The sequence below is a fragment of the Schistocerca gregaria genome, chromosome 4 (genome assembly GCF_023897955.1).
Source record: "Schistocerca gregaria isolate iqSchGreg1 chromosome 4, iqSchGreg1.2, whole genome shotgun sequence".
NCBI lineage: Eukaryota > Metazoa > Arthropoda > Insecta > Orthoptera > Acrididae > Schistocerca > Schistocerca gregaria.
The window spans coordinates 322874368-322895044 of record NC_064923.1 but is presented as its reverse complement, the minus strand read 5'-3'; the positions used below and the strand labels follow the sequence as shown (position 1 = coordinate 322895044).

General features: G+C 44.5%; 1 protein-coding gene across 1 annotated transcript in view; it reads right to left on the bottom strand.

The window, feature by feature from the left end:
• The window catches only part of LOC126266784 (irregular chiasm C-roughest protein-like), a 1732081-nt gene extending 1728059 nt beyond the window's left edge, over positions 1 to 4022 (bottom strand). The window contains exon 1 of the mRNA XM_049971325.1: positions 3657 to 4022. The gene's annotated coding sequence lies outside the window, so the exon portion shown is untranslated. The remainder of the gene's footprint in view (positions 1 to 3656) is intronic.
• Between the last annotated feature and the right edge of the window lie 16655 nt (positions 4023 to 20677).

The window sequence follows — 20677 nt, the reverse complement described above, 5'->3', positions numbered from 1 at the left end:
TCCTCCGTTAAGGGCTGCGTGAAAAGAGATTCTATCCATGCCATCAGTGGATGCTTAGACGGCAGCTTTATCGCAATTACACCTACAAGCCCCAAAGGGAGGAAGGATAGATTTTTAACTTCCCGTCAACGTCCGTATTATTGGAGACGGATCAGCATCCTTTACGGGAGGAGGAAATTAATGTGTATTTCAAGCGAACGTATCAGATTACGCCACTATTGGTTTACGAAACCTTAAATTATGAACAAAATTATTTTTTCCCATCAAGGCCAAAATGTTAACACGTGGAGTCTTGGTGAGTAACGATGAGACCTTTCAAAGAATTTCTTTCTGTGTATCCTAAAACTAAAAAAAAGTCATTAAAGATGGACATGGATTTCAACTTGAGTCTACTATTTTTGAATCACTGCGCCACCTCGTTCAATCTATGCGACAAAAGACCAATTTTACATCGTCCCACAAATGACTGTCGCATGATCGCCTCAGACTGCACAATGTTATAACGTTTCATTATCTGCTTCAACAGGACTTTTGAACACAGGAGAATTGGAGGTATAAAAGTAGACGCACAGCCTCCTACAAAAGTATCAGATACAAGAGAAAAACTTTTAGCCTGACTGTAAGTAAACGTAAACTGGCATATACTCATAGCGAAATCACTTAAAACTGGAGATGGACATGTTTGTCCGGTACTTTTGTGGGACCATATAATATCACACTGATCTTATGTTAATGGATGGAATCACTCACCGTCCCACGAATCGTTAATAGACTTAATAATTTGTAAAGAGCTGACAGTTAATTTTTACCACTGCATGTTTCGACCCTCCTGCAATGTGATAGATACGGAGTTCGTAAACCTTTCAGTTCTTTGGAGACATGAATTGCAGACAAGAGAAATTTCACAAGGCACGTTATTGTGGCGTTTCCCTTAGCTGGATGGAAGAAAATGTAGGCTAGTGGAAAACTGAAGTAAGCACCGAATGTAGCACCCAAGAAGTGAGTAACTAGCCTAGTCCTTCCACTTGGCTGGTTCAGTGAAGGCGATTATAACGATGCCCCGCATGGAGATAGTTTCAGATGTGATGCTCCTGTAAGTGGAAGAGAAAACGTCAAATGAGGAATACACTGATAGAAAAGGATGAACCTACGAATTTATGGGTGAACTAGCGCTGACAATTACTTCCCTCGTCTTATGAAAACTTCAAGTTTTCATCACCTACTAAGGTCTCCATGTCTTTCAGACTGTCAAACACTATTTCACCTAACAGACAGGCTATACCACGAAACAGATTTCAAACCAAAAATCCCAGAATATCTGTTACCAAAATTAGACACTGTCGAGAAAAGAGGCGATGGTCTGTCGCACTACTACGGAGTACTGATACCTGACGGAACTACTTATTTACAAAACCGCTCATCTGCCTGTTACAAAATTTATATGCTGTCACTAAAGTCATACGCGTATTATTTACGCTGTATAGTTCTCACGTGTGAAACATTTTCACCTTAAATGGAAAAATGTATTGGCAAGATGTCTGTCTAGCAATGATAATTTATTGATAGAAGATACTGTTTAAGATGGATATTCGTCTATTTTAGCATACTTTCCTAAACGGTCTTGGGCTTGTACATGACAATCTACCCATCATAAGCGAATTAATTTTCTACATCTAAGCAAAATAGTAGCAAGGTAAGAAAGAAAACTGGAGTTACACTTTACAGATAACAGTATAGGCCTAATTATTTATCATATCTGAAGTAAAATTTTATGCATATTTGACAGGAAGATTCTTTGATGACAACAGAGCGTACCGAAACATATCTTGAGTCAAGCGGCATACGAAACTTGTGCATTACAGAAAGAAAGAGCGGAAACATTCCGTGTTGATCATTATTCCTGCAAATACGGCGAGTAGAGAACACCATGAGATTAAAATATGACCAGCTTTCTTATTATTTATGTACAGTTGGTGATTTGTGGGACGTCCCCAGATGCATATTACGAATGTAGGCTCATGAAAGAGAAAAGCTATTTAGTGCTTCCTCAGAGGCCTTGATGTGTCATTGTCGATGTGCGCTACAATACAGGTATGTATATCAACAAGCTTCAAAATACTTGTCAGAGGCTTTTCTGTTATAGGAATAATTTCCATACAAGTCGGTCTGTCACCACTACCAAGATTTCAGAGGGTTAGAGGCGAAGTATCGTCACACTCTAGAGCAAGTCATGGCAAGCTTGTCATCTAATCTAATTTAGACCTCGAGCTGCTCGACAAATCAGCCACCACAACGAGAGTTTCGAGGGTAAATGTGGGGGAGCGTGAAGGAACAAAGTTTAATCCGTGACAGTGTTTATAAAGAGACACGACCAGCGAGTTGTGCCGCAGCGTAGCCTAGCACCAGAGGCAACGCAACAGCCACCGAGCCGACGGCTGGAGTCCGGGCAGCACTCGGCTGGCGATATTTTGGCAGCGTTATCGAGCGCATGCGTGAGCCGGGACCGTCGCGGTGCCTGTCTAGCGTACTACTCCACGCTCCCCTCGTCTGGGGAGCAGACACTCTCACAGCCCTCCCGAACTTGCCGCATTTTTCCAAGAGATCGCGTGACGCCGGGGGTGTCTCGACGAGCGGGGAGGAAGCGTCGCCTGTGACGTCACCGAGTGGCGAGGAGACCGCACTTCCAAACACTCGTGACGTTTCCCTCCCGACACTGCGTGGGCGGAGCGCAAGGGTACAATGCGAAGAAGTGAAGCTGCAATCAAGTCTATATTCTGAACACCGCACTGCTTACCCTCCACCGGTCGCGCTGTTGTATTGTGTACAGCTGGCTTATTTTAACTGCCCACCGTTTCCTGTCAGTTCCTCGGAACACTGGCGTCAGTTATGCGTCGTGACAATACTCTTGCAGCATACCTCCTCCCAACCCTTTGATGCGGGCACGTAAGCAATTCAATTAGTACGTGCCTGGCTGTTGTAGCGAATCCAATGCGCGAACGGTGGAGGGTTAGTATGCACGGTCCTGCGGAAGATTGTACGCAGCTGCAATCAAGTCTATGTTAGTTTGATCACCGCTCTGCTTCAAACCTCCACCAGTCACGCCGTTTTATTGTGTACCTTGGCTCATCGTTTCCTGTCAGTTTCTTGGAATATTGGCGTCAGTTATTCGTCGTGACAATACTCTTGCAACCTGCCCCTTCCCAACCCTTTGTTGCGGGCAGGTAAACAATTTAATTAGTACGTGGAAGTTGTAGCGAATCCAACACGTGAACGGTGGAGGGTTATTAGGTCTGGTCCTACGGGAGATTGTATGTAGTAGCTGTCATTCGACCTTTCTGCCACTTATGTGCAGTTATCTATTTGCAGGATAACGTCCACAGTGATACCACGCGGTGTGCAAGAGCAGGCCGACGAGTGGGCTAGTCATATGGCGACCACACTGAATCTAAGGCTATAGCTACATCTACAAGAGCGCGGTCTATAGTTTAACGTGGAAAACTTGACACGAAGCTCTTGGCAATTTTCACATTAAGAAATTATCGCCAGATATGAAGGAGGTGGTAAGAATTTAAGGAGCGGCTGGTGAACCAAGCTATCGGTCTTGCGGCCAGGCATTTATCTGCAGAGACAGTGAAACAGAATGCGAGCACTCTTACCTTTAAGCGGAGTGGCGACTGAGGGGCGCAGATGTGTTGACAGTCGTCGCGGCAACAATCACCAGTTAGGCTACACCACGTATCACTCGAACCAACGTCAACAAAATACACGCACAGTCACTCGGCTGGAGCGCACGTCGCACTGGAAGCTGACGGCCGCGCGGCGCAGCGCGGGAACGGGAGAGCAGGACCGGGAGGCGTTTCCGTAGTACGGCACTGCTGCACACGTGCTTTGCCGTGCGGCGGCGGCGACGATGACGACGACGCTATCGATCCCGCACAGTAGGGTCGCGTGAATGAGGTGTGACGCGTGCAGCGTGCTGTGTGCGGACGGCCCGGCGCGGCAGTGCGCGACGCTCAGACTGAGCCCGGCCGGCCGCGCGCCCGCCGCCGCCGCCGCCGCGTCCCCCCTCCACGCGGCCGCCGGGCCGGGCTACCTGTTTACCGTGCGCGCGCGCAGCCCGCGTCTCCGCGGGCCACACGCGACCGGCGCGAGGCAGCCACGCGACCCGCCGCTCGCCGCCTCCGCCGGGCCGCACGCACCGCCCCGGACGGCTTGCTGCCACTCTCAGGGTCAACGCCGTGCGGTACGCGCGCCGCCGCATTGGCCCAGCTGCCTTATTACCTCGACAACTTCCATTTCGCAAAAACAGACATAATGTCTGATGGGATAGCAGCAATCAGTGATTGTATGATGCTGCTTATAATCAATCTTGATTGTCTGAAACGTGACGCAGCATGTGAAAGTTGCTGCATTTGGACGGGTTACACCTGTAACTGAAATATCAGATCTGACGATGGTTCTGAATGAACCGAAACCGGTCATATGAATAAAAAATTTTGCAGACAGATTATAAGTAACAACTCCCATTCCACTGAAACTGAAATAACCATACATTCTTTTTATGTTTCATTTAACAGCAGCCATATTTACGAAACAAGTTATGGAATTCGGTACCATCTGTTAGTGCTAATCTCAAACTCTTCATCATTTCATCCACCTTCGGTTGTTCCTCAACCACAAAAGTGATTATCAGTAGGGCCTATAACAAAAAGGGTTGTACACTGAAGCGCCAAAGAAGCTGGTATAGGCATGCGTATTCAAGATATGTAAACAGGCAGAATACGGCGCTGCGGTCGGAAACGCCTGTATAAGACAAGTGCTGCTGCTACAATGGTAAGTCATCAAGATGTAAGTGAGTATTGTAAGATGGCAAGAACTATGCCCCTTACATGAAGTCATTAAAAATCACCTAACTCATGTTGAGCGAACAGTAGGGCTGGACAAAAAATGACTGACAAGGCACAATGCATCTTGTAGAGGGTATAGTATGGACGTATTGGAATAATTAATGTCGGGTGATGGTTTTAAAGTAATTCACAACACATGAAAACTTTGTGGAAACAAGTCGATTTACCCCAGGGAAGCATTTAGAGTCGACCGTGGCCGGCTTGGGAACGGCGAAGGGAAGCGACAATAGGCAGCTTAGGGCGGCTCAAGCTCTGAGAAAGCGGTAACGCAACGCGGCCTCCAGTCGCCTTAAGTGAGTGACAGTGAGTGGGTGGTTGACCCCGACCCCATGCTGGTGTACCGGGAAGCAGACAGAGAACTTTTACGCCTCTTGATAAATGTCCGTCGTCCCATTTTCTGTGAAACATGCGAGAAAGCCGCGCAAAGATATGGTGGAGCAGTCAACAGAGGTCAAAATATGCGTGTTCGTGACTATAGCAACTTCACGCTGAATTCACGGTCCACAAAGCCTGAAGTATATCAGGTGAAGAGCGACAGCATGAAATACACCGTCAGCCAGTGGCAATGTAGGACCGAGGAATTTGAAGTACTCTCCTGGGAGTCAGAATTCCGGAAAAATTGGTGTTTGTGCAGATGCTAACCTTGATGGGTGGCCTGGGAGGAGCAAAATAGAAGAAGTTGAGAGGAAGGGAAATTTTGTGCGAATTTGTTCACTTCCCAGAGCAGGCATTGGTCGGCGCTGGGAAGTGACGCATAATTAACGTGACTTGCACTGCAATTGACGTAAGTGATTTTGCTGGAGGGAAACCGAGGCGAAGCGCGGACTGGCAGAAGTCTCAGTAGAGGTCATCCGTTCCCAGATTGCCTAGAGTGCGGACGTGGCATTCTTTACTCAGCTTGCCTGAGAAAGAGTGAGCATCTCTGCAGTTTAGGACTTAGGAAATGGAATGATTGAGCTTGGAGATAGAAAGTTTTGGTTCAGCTATGTACTGAGCAAGGTAGCTAGGAGTGAATAGACGAGCGCAGCCTTGCAGCACCACGAGGTCGGCCGACGTCCACACAACGACGCCACTCTGCCACGCTGTATTCGGTGATATTGCGCCCGCTCTGGCCACTGATTAATTTGTTGGATCACGTCGGCAAAGTTTCCACGAGGCTTTCATGGGCCGTGGACTGTAGAAATCTTCTCGTACTTCGCATTACGCCTGGGTCCGTCGATAGGAATTACTTTTGAGTTATCGAGCTTTACTCCACGCAAACGCAATTTATTACCACTGCCTGGTAGGAGAGTCATGTAATGTGATGATTGAAGGTCGTGAGTTAAAATAAATCTGTGCTAATCGACTGCATCTGTTTTCAATCAAGTAGTTGAAATCCCAAGTCCCTTTCTTAATTAATTTTATGTTCAACATTTGCATCTGGTATTCAATAGCTGCATATAACATCAATGTACACCCCTTTTTAATTAGAAGTGATCAATTCTGAATCAATTAATGTCAACACTGCAACCGCAGTTCAATCAGGAGTCACAGGGCCTTATTACTTTCTTTGCGTTATCCGATATTGCGGCAGTTTTGCACTCTCTCTTGATCTGTTAGTCACTTCGCTGGGGTGAACACACGCCAAAACCAGATAAGTGACGGGTGGGATGCTACAGTATGAACGTGGTGTTACAGTCGGCGCACGGGCGATGCTTAAGAATGGCTCAGAGCACTATGGGACTTAACATCTGTGGTCATCAGTCCCCTAGAACTTAGAACTACTTAAACCTAACTAACCTAAGGTCATCACACCCATACATGTCCGAGACAGGATTCGAACCTGCGACCATAGCGGTCACGCGGTTCCAGACTGTAGCGCCTAGAACAGCACGGCCACGCTGGCCGGCACGAGCGATGGGACACAGCATCTCCGAGGTAGCGATGAAGTTGGGATTTTCCCGTACGACCATTTCACGAGTGTACCGTGAATATCAGGAATCATGTAAAACATCAAATCTCCAACATCACTGCGACAGGAAGAAGATCCTGCAAGAAGGGGATCAAAGGTGACTGAAGAGCAGATTTCAAAGCTGGGCCATCGATAAGTGCCAGCGTACGAAACATTCAACGGAACATCCAGGAAAGTATGAAGTTGTACTAACTTTCGTATTTGTTGATCAGGAATCATGCCCTGCTCACTACCTTCCTATGGCGGTCAGATACACCGCGTGTTCTAGCGACTGCAGTCTATTATCAAGAGAAGCCTTGTAAACAACGAACTTAGAATCCCCAGGACTCTGCAACACAGTTAATGTAATATTTTCGGTTTGATTAATGTGTCCACGAATCCAAAAAACGTTGACGATACAGATCCTAATTTTGAGGATGTGTACTGAGATTGAGGAATGTGATGCTGACTGTTCACATCGAGATGGCCATCCCGAGAGCAACATTACACGAAAGAGCACGTGACCACAAAAGCGCAAGTGAACATTCTAGCGATGAATCTGATGACGAAGATGAGACGCAAGTTACTGAAATTTAAGACGAAAATGTTGTGTTAGGTACACTGCAAACCTACGAGAGTCCTAAATATTAACTCTTTCTGTGTGCATGTTTAGGGACCATTGTCACTATTTTACAGTTTTGCTATAGAAGTAAATGTATGCCCTTAGTTTAGATTTTAACAAACGTGTCTTCCATATTTTTCTTTGGAAATAAATACAACTAAAAGACTATGTGTACTCTTGTAATATTTCTCGTTACAGATTTTTTGCTTATAAAATGGCTGTAAATAAACAAGTATGTTTCCTTATACTTCCTTCATTACGTATACGATCCAAAATGACAACAGAAAATCATTACCAGACACAATACACTTTTTCAGTTGTGGAGTCTTCAGGTCTGCGCAGCCAACTTAGTGTTAAAATTTCGGACTTCTTTAGTTACCGGTTAAAGCGGTAGTCATGATGGTCAGTTTCGATAGGTTAGTTCCTTCGCTATTACGGAGTGGATTCTTATTGCAGTGAATCTTATGTTACCGTGTCTTGGTTGTTATCTTGCCAAGAGCAGTTATTAGTTTCCGTGGATCTCTTAACAGCAAGTCACATTGCCTATAGGTAAAGCAATTATAGCTGCGACATCGTTCGAAGTTGATTCTTCCGCAATCCTGCGGGTAAAACTGTTTCATAGTATATTTCCCAGTACCTTGTGAACCTGTAGTGTGTATTACGTGTAGGCCTAACGGCGACAGCTTACTGCGTCATGTGCGTTTGAACACTTGCAGTGTAGATGTTCGCTGTCTTTAGTTTTTATCCACGTGTGTAAATTTTTGTGAAATAAATGTGCAGTAACTAAATTACTTTTGCGATTACTTAAGCAGTTATCCATAGTTCATTGAATACAGAAGACCGACCAACAGGCATTACATGCATTGATCAAAAATTATAGTGCATTGAGAATGGCTAGTTTCTAGCTGAAATCTAGATCTGCCAATAAAATTTCAAAAGGACGACTCATAGCTGAAATCTATTATTTACAAGCTATGACTATGTGGCGTCACACTGGAGGCAGGCACGACCATGTGGCACCCTAGGTGCACATGGCGCCGTCGGTGTATGCAAACATGGTGGTAGGCCAGATGTTTATTGTGCGCCACACCCCCGTTCCAAACGTGAAGAAGGGACAAAACACGCTGCTGGAGAGAAACAGGAATGACCACCAAGGTGTGACCGCCTTCTCCTGGGAATAGCAGCACGTCGTTGAGTGCTCAGAGCTATGATGGCGCCGGTAGTCCTGCTCCACCAGTTGTCAAATCTGTTCGTGGTCCGGTGACTAACTCCGGCGTACAAAGCGAAGGATATACCTGAGGGCTGGGACCTCCCCAATGCGCAACACCGCTTGCCATGAAGTTGGTGTACAGTGGGAGGTCGGTAATGGCTGCTTCCACAACAATGTCCAAGTAAAAAGACACTGAATATGATAACTGTAACTTGACGGGAAGCGCGGGGTTTTGTTGGAAAGTTGGCTGAAGCGTTGAAAAGAGGATGCAAAGATTTATTGTCGGTGAATAATGTGAGGTTCCTACCATGCACATAATCATGCAATATTTTAAGGGCAGAAATGATGGATATTGCTTCTTTCTTAATCTGGCTGTAGTGACGCTGAGCAACAGTCGGGATTTCAGACAGAAAAGTGAGTAGGCATTCCAGCCCATCAGCCATACGGGAGAGAACAGTCCCCACCCTGCATCTGCTGCCAGGATAAGAGATTTGATGGAGTCATATGCTGTTAGGCACATGGTGCAGAGACGGGGCTGTTTTTAGTGTCTGAAAGCTTTGTTACATGTAGGGGTCTACTGACAAGGAAGGTGTGTAGTGACTGGGCAATAGCAGCTGCATGAGGAATAAACTTCCTGTAGTAATTCTATTGTCACAACACCGATTTCAACTTACTAGTATTAGTTGGAGCGAGAAGCTTTTGTACTGCCTCAATATACTGAGATGTGTGGTGGATGCTGAAACATTGAAAATGTGTCCGACATATTCAACAAGACAAACAAAGAAACAATTTCTCCTCTTTGCATTTTAGATTGTTACATTTTAGATTGCCCTGTAGGATGACCATGAACAGAGGGTCGAAGTTGTTGGCCAGGTTATGCGTATGTTTTACTCTGACGAGATTTCTGTCTAAGTGATTTGCTGTGCCTGGTACATCACGAGTGAAATGCTCCAGAAGCTGTTGAAATATTTCTGGTGCACCGGCTATACGAATTGGAAATCTGTTGTACTGGAACAACCCAAAGGGAGTGTTGATGACTCGCATACGTAGGGATTCAACATCCAGTGTGAGACGCACGTTTGTCTCCCTCAGGTCAATTTTTCCAAATGCTTTTCCGCGCGTTAGGGATGGACCGTGATGTCCTCTGCCTCAGGTACGGCTTACACATCAATGACTGGCTCGGCACTGATGTTGTCTTGAAATCTCCACAAATGCTTAGGGCACCTTTAGTTTTTCCATAATGACAATGGGCATGGCCCGTTGGCTGTTGAGGACTGGAGTGGGAAAGCCGCCATCTTGTAGGCTTATCCATCAGTGCAAAAGGATTATTTCTAGCCTTAAAAAACATTGGCATTGCTGATACAAGGAGGGCTATGAGGACTCTCTAACACCCGAAGAGGATTGTGAAATATGATTATGTATTTTTAACATAAATATTTGAGATACTGGTTTGCACTCAGGTAGTTGACTGCGGGATAGAGTTGTGAATTTCTAATCCAAGTGCATAAAGAAGGCCCATACCTAAGAGACTGACAGCTCCAGTGTCACCCACTGCAAAATCCTGGACTTGATGTTGTGCCAGCGATACAGCACTTGGGCCGTGAATAGTCTGTGCTGTAATGCGATTCCCAATTGATACAAATCTCTGCAAGGAGAAGGGTATGCTATAGATTTTACAGCTTATAACAGATAAAGTGTGGGAACACTGACTGTCCACTGACATCTTCAAAGCTGAGTGACACACTTCTGCTCTATGTCCGAATTTTCTACAAGAGGTTCTTTCTGCTCGTTAGTAATGTCACTGGTGTCACTGAAGACGGATAAAACACTGACTGCAGGAGGGAACCTGTCAGAGACAGCGACAGGGTGCCGTGCCTTTGCGTTGAGTTTGTAAGTCCTATCGGGCAGATATCCGTAGTTGGGTTTGAGAACTTTGTGGGGTCTGAGTTGCAAACACTTGTGAGATGTTCTGTAGGGAAGCCGAGAACCGAAGAGATTGTTCGTGTTAAAAAAACTAAAAACCAGCCCCGATTGCGAAAAATGCACCTAGTGTTAAGTGTTAACTCAGGTTTCGGCGTAGATAATTACACCTTCTTTAGAATAACAATAAAACCCACAAGTGCCTAAGAAGACCTTGTCAATGATTGAAAGCCTTTATGGCGGGTCATGGCCCATAGAACATTGGCCGGTGTGAGGTGGAGCATACACCACTAAGTTAAGTAGTGGTTTTGACTTTGTACGTATGTACTGTTTGTATTTTCCTTTTCTTTTTCGTTTATAAATGTATAGCTATGGTGTTCTTTTAATCATTGACAAAGGTCTTCTTGGGCACTTGTGGGTTTTATTGTTGTTCTGGAGAAGGTGTAGTTATCTACGCCGAAACCTGGGTTAACACTTAACTAGGTGCTTTTTTCGCAATCGAGGCGCATTTTTAGTTTTTTGATATATTAACCAACAATTGCTGACGCTCTGCGACGTTGAAAGTTCTTAGATTGTTCGTGTGCCTTGATGGTGGGAATACAAGCTCCGAGAGAAGGGTCCTTGGGTCATGAGAGATCAGTTGTGTCACCCGGGCATGCATTAAAATTGTATCTCTAACCAAGGAAGCAGTATATGATTGCTTGCACTCAAGAAAACTGCATTCAAACAGGCTGTTGCGAAATAAACCCTATATGTGGGCAATAAATTCTCTGTATAAGTGTCTTCGGAGTTTGTGACAACCACGTGCGCTTTAGAGTCTTCAGCTTGTGAAACGGGAGGATATTGGGATTTGCTGCCAGATTTACTTGTAGCAGGTGATAAATGCCCAGGCTCGTATATTGAAAAAAGAAAGCGCCCGCTGGTTGTCACCTGAGATGTAGTGAACCAGGAAATGCTGCTCCACGTGTGCAGGAAAGCTAGTGGAGACAAACAAGTTTATTTCTCAAAGATTAATACCACTCCCATTCCGATGCGAACTGGAACAAAACATAAAATAAGTGACTTCTTGAAACAGAACAACGGTTAGATTGTCACTAAGTTCATTACACACCCACTTTATAAATGTGTAAACTAATAGGTAGCGAAGTCTTAGGATACAATCTGCATGAACCAAAGTCCAATAGGGAACAAAATTGTAGAGGTTCGGCGTGTAGCTAATTCAGAGTTAAACAAGAATAAATTTACATGTATACAAGTGTGTTACGACGACAGAGCCCTGTCTCTTTTGGCGGAGAGGCTACGAACACTGCGCAGATTTGGAGAGGGAATTACAGTTTAGCGAAGAAAAAAATGCTTTGAGTTCATTCGATGGCATTAGAATTTTTTCTGACACAACAAAGTACTTTGCCATTAAGATCAAAAGGAACAGATAGTGCCTTAAGAGCAGTTATACAATCAACATCAATATTAGTCGAATTAAATCAGGTGATGCTCATGGAATTCGGTTAGAAAATGAGAAACTAAAGCATTTGGGCAGCAAAATAACTGAGGATGACAGAAAATGGAGAAAGCCAATAGCAAGAAAAGTGATTCCGAAAAAGAGAAACTTGTTGACGTTGCGTATAAATTTCAGTGCTTCCTGAAGGTATTTGTTTGGATTGTAGCATTGGACTGAAGTGGAATATGGACGATAAACAGTTGAGATAAGAAGAGAATAAAATCTTTTCAAATGTGATGCTACAGGAAAATGCTGGATATTGAATGACTAGATCGAACAACTCATGAGGAGTTACTGAATCAAACTGGGGGAAAAAGAAATGTATAGAACAAGTTGGTTAAAAGAAGGGATTGATTGACTGGGTACGTCCTGAGGCTCAAGAAATCATCGACTTGGTAGTGGTAGGAAGTGTGGGGGATAAAAACAGTGGAAAGAGAACACCGGTGGACAATTATAGCAAGCAGAAAAAAAATTGTTCAAATAGCTCTGAGCGCTATGGGACGTAACTGCTGAGGTCATCAGTCCCCGAGAACTTAGAACTACTTAAACCTAACCAACCTAAGGACATCACACACATCCATGCTCGAGGAAGGATTCGAACCTGAGACCGTAGCGGTCGTGTGGTTCCAGCTTGTAGTGCCTAGAACTGCTCGTCGACACCGGCCGGCTAAGCAGATCCAAATGGATGTAGATTGCAGTAGTCATTCAGAGATGACGAGGCTTGCATAGCACAGATTAGTGTGAAAAGGTGCTTCAAACCTGACTTCGGACTGAAGACCATAACGGCAGTTGGTGGCTACTGTACTTCGTGTTTTCCACGGGAGAATCTGCTTAAAACACTACGACAAGAGCTAGAATAAGATAACTTTGTTAGTTGCGTATTGGCTTGGTGAGGGCAGTGTTGGCGGCATGCCGCTAGCCACGCATGACAAAGCTCTGCATGGTACCAACAAAACACGCAACGTAGCTGACTCATGGCATTCGAGAAGTAAATACCATTCACTGGCGGCGGATCCCTTCCATTCGAATCGCTGAAACATCAATCAAAACCTGATTTTACTCGAAGCGTAATATCATCTTAATGTACAAAATACTTTTCTGAGAATAAATAAAACGCTGTTACTAATGAGTACTCGGAATATCAGCCAAGTAATATGTTAGTTTCGGAGCGACGACTCCACAAGTTTTTTACTTGTCATCCTTTGAACACCGCCAGAACGTAAGTAAGAAACTTGTCGAAACGCTACTCCGAAAAGAACGTATTAATCGGCTGATTATCCGAGAAGAATTGATCAGCGCAGTTAGCAAAAAGTTCCTTAGCTTGACTGCCAGATGCGAAAGAATTCTTTTATTTTCGCGGAAAGCTCACTAGCTTGTAAAACATCTTTTACTTCTTTCTGTATTTCTATAACAGATAAGGAATAAAAAGTTTCTGATAATGTTTCTATTTTACAAGTTTTTGTCTTAGTCTCCTATTGTTGAATTAAAATTAACCTTTTTAAGCACAGCTCACATACAGTTTTCATAATTTTTGGTTCTTCTTACAGTTTCCTGTAGTTTTCTTCTTCACTTACGTCTACGATGGAACTGTATTTAGTTTCCTGCAGTGTCCCCAAACTATTCTCGAGACTCGCTTTCACATTCCACTACTTACACGTCGCGTATTCACGTGGATTTAAACAACTCCTACATCATGTTAGCCACTGAAACAATAACAAACTGAGATCTAGAAAGAGCCACATTTAACTGTTGCTGGATCTATCTCACCAGTTTAATTTATTTCCTTGTAAGATTTCCAGGACTTGTCAGGAGCTACGAAGCTGTAGATACCGGTTACAGCTGGCCCACGATTTCAGCAGCTGGTGCTCAGTTATCATTGTTCACCGGTAGGATTGATGAAGCAGGGACGCCTTAAGGTAGGCCTGGTATACGGTCGTCGGCCAATACGGGTGCGCAAATCGTAACGGGCTGTTCTGGACTGAAACACATGGACTTATTTCGACTACCGAGAATCCACCAACAGCCTCCATTTCTTCCTTCCTGACCAACACGCTCATGCACACTTCATCTCCTAGAATCTCCTCCCACCAGACGTACGCACGCGCGCACACACACACACACACCTATTGACCACTATGGCCGCCACTCGTTGCCATTTACCAGCGCGAGGCAAGTGTCTCTCAAATAAAGCTAATTGTATATTTTACTTGTATTCCGATTAATTGTATTCTTGGCCTCGCTCTTTCTGTTATGAGAGTTTCATTTCTTATGCCTACTATGGAGTATGATAGTTAAAACTTACTAAAACTAAAATACATTCGCGACTGGATTCAAAATTTGATTGCAGACAGTACTCAACACGCCGCTCGTAACGGAACAAAATCTACAGATGTGAAGGTAATTTCCGGAGTACTCCGAGGCAGTTTTATAGAACCGTTTTCGTTTTAAAAGTGTATGTGTGTTCTAGTAGGACGCGTCGTACGCTCTTTAAGACAATTCACAGATGATGCGGTTGTCTATAACAAAGTAGCAACGCCAGAAGGGTGTTTCTATTGTAGAATGACCTGCAGAACATTGATGAATGGTGTAGGCTCTGGCAATTGATGCTGAACGTAACACACTGGGCAAACACAGATAAAGAAAGAAACTACTGTACAAGTACTCTAATGACAAGAAACTGCTGGAAACAGTATCGGCCGTAAAATATCTAGGGTGACCTTAAGTGGAATGATCACTTAAGAGATAGTGGGACTGGAATTCGTAGAAAGAATCTTAAGGAAGGGTAATTCATGAACGAAGGAAGTGGCGTATAAGGCGCTTGTTCGACCGACTCTTGGGTATTGCTCATCAGTCTGGGTTCCTTAAAAGGTATGACTGATAGCAGAGGTAAAGAAGATCCCATGAAGAACGGTATGTTTCGTCGCGGTGTCAATAAGACAGTGACAGAGCATTACAGAGACGCTCAACAAATTCCAGTGGCTGACGCTAAAAGAGAGGCGTTATACATTACGGGGAGGTTCACTATCGATATTTCGAGAGGGCATTTTCCGGGAAGAGTCGGACTGCATATTACTTCCATCCACATACATCTCACGTAATGACCACGAAATGAAAAATGGAGAAATTAGAGCCAATACAGAGGATTGCCTACAATCATTCTTCCCACGCACATTTGTAGAGTGGTACAGGGTAGGAGTGATTAGTCAGTCGTTCAAGAAGTATCCTCCGCAACGCACCATTAGGTGGCTTGCGGAGTATATGTAGACATACAGGGTGGTCCATTGATAGTGACCGGGCCAAATATCTCACAAAATAAGCATCAAGCAAAAAAAACTACAAAGAACGAAACTCGTCTAGCTTGAAGTTGGAAACCAGATGGCGCTATGGTTGGCCCGCCAGATGGCGCTGCCATAGGTCAAACGGATATCAACTGCGTTTTTTAAAAATAGGAACCCCTATTTTTTATTACATATTCGCGTAGCACGTAAAGAAATCTGAATGTTTTTTAAAAAAATTGGTGTGAAATCTTATTGGACTTAACTGCTAAGGTCATCAGTCCTTAAGCTTACACACTACTTAACCTAAATTATTCTAAAGACAAACACACACACCCATGCCCTAGGGAGGACTCGAACCTCCGCCGGGACCAGCCGCACAGTACATGACTGCAGTGCCCTAGACCGCTAAGCTAATCCCGCGCGGCATGAATGTTTTAGTTGGACCACTTTTTTCACTTTGTGATAGATGGCACTGTAATGATCGCAAAAGTATAAGTACGTGGTATCACGTAACATTCCACCAATGCGGACTGTATTTGCTTCGTGATACATTACCCGTGTTAAAATGGACCGTTTACCAATTGCGGAAAAGGTAGATATCGTGTTGATGTATGGCGATTGTGATCAAAATGCCGAACGGGCGTGTGCTATGTATGCTTCTCGGTATCCTGGTCGACATCGTCCAAGTGTCATGCGAGGTAGGTTATCTAAGGAAACAGGAAGTGTTCAGCCACATGTGAAACGTCAACCACGACCTGAAACAAATGATGATGCCCAAATAGGAGTTTTACCTGCTGTCGCGGCTAATCCGCAAATCAATAGCAGACAAATTGCGCGAGAATCGGGAATCTCAAAAACGCCGGTGTTGAGAATGCTACATCAACATCGATTGCACCCGTATCATATTTCTATGCACCAGGAATTGCAGGGCGACGACTTTGAACGTCGTGTACAGTTCTGCCACTGGGCACAAGAGAAATTACGGGACGGTGAATGAGGTGTCACCGCCAGACACCACACTTGCTAGGTGGTAGCCTTTAAATCGGCCGCGGTCCGGTAGTATACGTCGAACCCGCGTGTCGCCACTATCAGTGATTGCAGACCGAGCGCCGCCACACGGCAGATCTAGAGAGACTTCCTAGCACTCGCCCCAGTTGTACAGTCGACTTTGCTAGCGATGGTTCACTGGCAAATTACGCTCTCATTTGCCGAGACGATAGTTAGCATAGCTTCAGCTACGTTATTTGCTACGACCTAGCAAGGCGCCATGATCAGTTTCTATTGATATTATAAATCATGTACCGTCAAGAGCGACGTTCGACATTAATGGATTTAAGTTAAGTATTCCACCAGCTACGTCCGTTTTTCTCAATTCTAATTCCCTTGTCATGTTCCAGACCTCACGCCAGCCTGCGTGAGCTAAAACTCGTGCATTTCGGCCTCCTTTAGGAACACGGTTGGCTCTCCTGCCAACCACAACAGTGACAGACTTTTTGCACGCGTTCTATTTAGCGACGAAGCGTCATTCACCAACAGTAGTAATCTAAACCGGCATAATATGCACTGTTGGGCAACGGGAAATCCACGATGGCTGCGACAAGTGGAATATCAGCGACGTTGGCGGGTTAATGTAAGGTGCGGTATTATGGGAGGAAGGATAATTGACCCCCATTTTATCGATGGCAATTTAAATGGTGCAATGTATGCTGATTTCCTACATAATGTTCTACCAATGTTACTATAAGATGTTCCACTGCATGATAGAATGGCTATGTACTTCGAACATCGGGCACACTTCTCCCATGCGGTTGAAGCGGTATTCAATAGCATATTTCATGAGAGGTTAATTGGTCGTCGAAGCACCAATGGCATGGCCCGCACGTTCGCCGGAACTGACGTCCTCGAACTTCTTTCTGTTGGGAAAGCTGAATGATATTTGATATCGTCCTCCACCGACAACGCCTGATAACATGCGTCAGCGCATTGTCAATGCATGTGCGAACATTGCGGAAGGCAAACTACTCGCCGTTGAGAAGAATGTCGTTACACGTATTTATAAATGCATTGAGGTTGACGCACATCATTTTGAGCATTTATTGCATTAATGTGGTATTTACAGGTAATCACGTAGTAACAGCATGCGTTCTCAAATAGTTCAAATGGCTCTGAGCACTATGGGACTTATCTGCTGTGGTCATCTGTCCCTTATAACTTAGAAGTACTTAAACATAACTAACTTAATGACATCACAAACACCCATGCCCGAGGCAAGATTCGAACCTGCGACCGCAGCCGTCGCGCGGTTCCTGACTGTAGCGCCTGGAACCGCTCGACCACTCTGGCCGGCCATGCGTTCTCAGAAATGATAAGTTCACAAAGGTACAACCGAATTAAAATGTTCAAACGTACCTACGTTGTGTTTTTTAATTAGAAAACCTACCTGATACCAACTGTTCGTCTAAAATTGTGTTCCATATGTTTGTGACTATTACAGTGCCATCTATCACAAAGCGAAAAAAGTGGTCCAACTAAAACATTCATATTTCTTTACGTACTACACGAATACGTAATAAAAAATGGGATTTCCTATTTCAAAAAACGCATTTGATATCTGTCTGCCTTGGGGTGAGATGTCTGTTCCTTTTCGTCACTAGGCTGCATATCGCTCCTCTTGCGACGTGTTGGTCCGTCTGCGACCAGCGGCATGATTTCACATAGCATTTCCACCTTCAGCGGCATTTTTAATAGCGACTTGACTCTTTGGGACACACCCAGTGCTGTGGGCACAGTAGTGACACTGTGACCGACTTTGAGTCGACCAACTGCTCATCCACGATCGTAAGCAGTCAAGTGAAGCTTTGACATGTCACACGGAACGTAACAACAATCGGTTCCACAATAAACCTTGTCGAACACCGTATTGCATGAACCATCAAATGGATACAGACCATTAGTGGACAGGCTTCGCTGAAGTTAACACGTCTCGCCAAGTAAATTTTTAGATCTACATGTGCTCGCTAGAAATTTTTCAGAAAGCGTAGGTAACCTAACCAGTGCTATACAGAATAGTAGAATTAAACGAATGATTAGAAATAACAAATTTAATTGTACTCGTGGAGCATAATTTCGGAAAGGAATACTCCGTGATGCCATTGTCAAAAATGTAGCAGACAATACGTTAATAGCAAAAATCTTAAAGCATCGCTATCCCTGTCTGACCGACGTACTACAAGTGATTGAAGCTCAGAAAGCACGAGATATGACATAATTAGAGTTTATGTATTCATAGTTACAGCTGGCCAACGGCCTTGCCGCAGTGCTAACACCGGTTCCCGTCAGATCACCGAAGTTAAGCACCGTCGGGCTGGGCTAGCCGTTGGATGGGTGACCATTCGGTCTGCCGAGCGCTGTTCAGATGATGTTCAAATGTGTGTGAAATCTTATGGGACTTGACTGCTAAGGTCATCAGTCCCTAAGCTTACACACTACTTAACCTAAATTATCCTAAAGACAAACACACACACCCATGCCCGAGGGAGGACTCGAACCTTTACCGGGCGCATCCCCACAGTCCATGACTGCAGCGCCACAGACCGCTCGGCTAATCCCGCGCGGCGAGCGCTGTTGGCAAGGGTGGTGCTCTCAGCCCTCGTGAGGCAAACTGAGGAGCTACTTGATTGAGAAGTAGCGGCTCCGGTCTCAGAAACTGACATACGGCCGGGAGATTGGTGTGCTGACCACATGCCCCTCCATATCCGAATCCAGTCACACCTGTGGGCTGAGGATGACACGGCGGCCGGTCGGTTCCTTTGGGCCTTCGTGGCCTGTTCGGAAGGAGTTTTTTAGTTACAGTTGTGGGCGACAAGTGTTCTACATTGGCCCGCAAACTACGTACAGCTCAGGTTGCTCAGCGCTGCGAGCGTGTGCAAGTCTCAGTGCGACAGAGCCAGCACAACAGGTCTCGCGCGACAGCCGTGTGGTAAATGCCTCATAACGAACAGCCGGGAACACAGCTCTTCCCGCCAAACAGAATGCAGATATTATCATAAGTCAGGCACACTCAGCAAGTGTCCTTCCAGCAGAACCGTGACGTAAATTCATCTGCACATAGACCACAACTGCATAAAAAGGAAATGAACATGCCTTTGTCAATCGGAATTCAAAGCTCTTCCTCCTAGCAGAATACAATGTAAACGACAGAGAAAGTGCACTAAGTGCACAATTCAAAGCCTACAGCAGAACTTTGCTGTTGAAAAGTCACGTAAGCTCTCCACAAACAGACTGAAATCGCTTCCTGCTCTGAGCCAAGATCCTAAGTATAACCATCTTCCAGGATAAACTACCAATGCTCAAATTCAAAGCAACAGGTGCAAATTGTTCCTTACTTTGCATATTCTCAATCAAAAAGTGAAATTTCAGCTGGTTACTGGTGCTTCAGTTACTTTACTTAATTAGCAAAAATACAAAAAATTAGGAACCCGAACTCACAACTAGTAATGACGGAAGTATTTCTGTTCTCGGGACTCGTACACTAAGAACAAAATGCGAAAATAAGATCAACACGGTAACTTTCACTAAAGTGCAATCCAGAGTTAGTCCAGCATACATAGAATGGACGGATTCGACGAACAGTCATACTATACCATCAAACAATTATGTAACACTTAGCAACATTTGTTCGATGGCACTCCGAGATACGCAGAGGATTTTAAAGTGCATATTCCTCTTAAAGATAGTTCTAAACCTACATTTTACATAGCACGTCCAGTACCGCAGGCTGCTCACAATGGAGTAGCAACTGAACTGAAACGACTTGAACTAATAGGTATTCTGAAAATAATTTCAGCTAGTCATTGGACATCTCCGGTAATCAATAGGAAAGCAAACGGAAAAATCCTGTGCTGATTCAAAGCCACTGTAAATTTCCAGTGATAGATACGTTCTCACTGCCACCTACCGATTGGAACTAATGGACATGTTATCAGAAGGAGTGTTTTCATCAAAAGAAGATTTATCAGACTCTTATATGCAATTTCATATTGATAATGGCACCAAGAAATTAAATTCATGGCAATAAATATGCATAAAGGCATGTGCAGAATCAACGCCTTTCATTCGGGAGCGCCTCAGCTGCTTCGTTGCGACATTTTTCAGAACAAGTGATAACTAAGATCCAGTCATGTTTTAATTATTTCGACGATATAATAGTGTTCGGAAAGACACCAGAAGATAGTCTCATTTATTTGGAATGTCTTTCTTGGGTATTAATAGTCGTCGGATTGAAATGTAACCTGCCAAGATGCTCTTTCTTT